This window comes from Sander lucioperca, chromosome 20 (assembly GCF_008315115.2).
Source record: "Sander lucioperca isolate FBNREF2018 chromosome 20, SLUC_FBN_1.2, whole genome shotgun sequence".
In the NCBI taxonomy this organism is placed as follows: domain Eukaryota; kingdom Metazoa; phylum Chordata; class Actinopteri; order Perciformes; family Percidae; genus Sander; species Sander lucioperca.
Genome location: NC_050192.1, coordinates 820,700 through 822,865, shown reverse-complemented (window position 1 = coordinate 822,865; position 2,166 = coordinate 820,700).

Below are 2,166 nucleotides of genomic sequence, written 5' to 3'. Positions count from 1 at the left end.
GCACACGGATGAATATAACAAGCTCACATTAACAGTGCCAGTAGACAGCGGAGAGTGGATACACGTCACAGACGACACGTCAACAAATCCATTATTATTGGTACAAAACTTTTCTGAAAATATAGCTGCAAGCAACAATGAGGGGGCCAAGCAGTACACTATTGGCATGACATGAGCAAGCACTCACAGCAACTTTGATGGCAATTGGATAATGGCTGAGATATCTCAGTCTATTGAGCGATATTGCACTATTCCTTCCCTCTCCTTTTCCCGTCTTTTTTGTAAAATTGTATTGTTGTACTGTACACAATATTTTTTTATATTCTTACCGTCAACTCTATTTTTATTCTTAATATGTTAAGTGTTGTACTTGAGAGCAAAGATTACTGGAGTCAAATTCCTTGTTTGTCTACGCAAACCTGGCCAATGAAGCTGATTCTGATTCTGATATCAGCTTATTTACTTTGTTACAGTGCCCCTAGAGGCCAAATTACACCAAGTCCCTGTACCAAGTTAGATTTTGATACATGTAAGCATTGCTGAGATATGAGCCTACTTCCTCTGATTATAGCGCTCACCTAGTGGTCAAAAGACTCCAAATTGATTGTGCATCCTCAGGATGCGGTCCTCGGGATTGGGTCTTGAGTCCATGTACAAAGTTTGGTTTCAATACATGAAAGCGTTGGTGAGATATGAGCCTGTATACTTCCTGTGATTATAGCACCCACCTAGTGGTCAAAAGACTCCAAATTGATTGTGCGTCCTCAGGATGCGGTCCCAAGTCCATGTACCAAGTTTGTTTTCGATACGTTAAAGCATTGATGAGATGTGAGCCTACTTCCTGTTATTATAGCGCCCAACTAGTGGTCAAAAGACACCAAATTTATTTTGCTTCCTCAGGATAGGGTCCCAAGTCCATGTACCAAGTTTGGTTTCGATACGTGAAAGCGTTGCTGAGATATGAGCCTACTTCCTGTGGTTATTGCGCCGCCACATGTGGTCAAAAGTCACCACATTTTTTTGAGCCTCCCTCATAATTGGGTCATGAGTCCAAGTATTGAGATTGGTTTTGATACGTGAAAGCCTCCCCAAGATATGAGTTCACTTCCTGTTTAGCGGCTTCGCTGTCGATTTCGATTGGCTGTGATGGGCAAACGCTTTTGAATATCAATACGCAATAGAATAACTTTTGTGCGGCTTGGTCTGAAGATCATCTGTGCCAAGTTTCGTGAAAATCTGAGAAATTTTGTGATCTGTGAAAACTAGTGTTTTTGATGAAATCCAATATTGCGGCCGGATCAATTATGTTGACATCACAAATTGGCCATGTGTTGGCCTTAGGACCTCCCACAGTATTAACAGACACCACTAGTAAGTTTTAATTCCAAACACATCAAACGTTATAGGGCAAAACGTAATTTTGCTAATTACAGCACCCCCTATAGGTCTAAGTTCACCAAATTTCTTGAGCCTCTTCCTAATTGGGCCCTGTACCTATGTACTAAGATTGGTGTTGATACGTGAAAGACGAGATATGAGTTCACTTCCTGTTTGGTGGCTTCGCCGTCGATTTCAATTGGCTAGACGGGAAAACACTTTCGAATATCAATACGCAATGGAATAACTTTTGTGAAGCATGGTCTGAAGATCATCTGTGCCAAGGTTCGTGAAAATCGGACCAATTTTGTGACCTGTGAGTGTTTTTGATCAAATCCAATATGGCGGAAAGTCCAACATGGCGGATATTGACATCATGGGGTGCATTGAGTTCAGCGTCATCCATGGATTCCAACTGTATCTCGATGTTCAAAATCAGGCATACGGTTCAAAAAGTTAATTGCATGGATGCAACTTTGACCCATTGGTGGCGCTAGACTGCCAGTGGTGCAGACCTAAACTTGGTGAAATGAATTATGGGACTGTCCCGAATCAATGTGCCAAATTTCACAACTTTTTACTGTACAGTTCTATGGGCTACCATAGACTCCCATGGCAGAGGAAAGCTGTGTAATAAGTAGAATCACTATGGGGCCTTCCAGCTTCGCTGCTTGTCCCCCAATTATCATATTTTCGGTCCACAAAATGTAATCACCAACTGTTCTAATCTGTGATTCCAATTACTTTTAATCAAATTGATTCATGCTCCACTGGTCTCTTAGTAGCCTA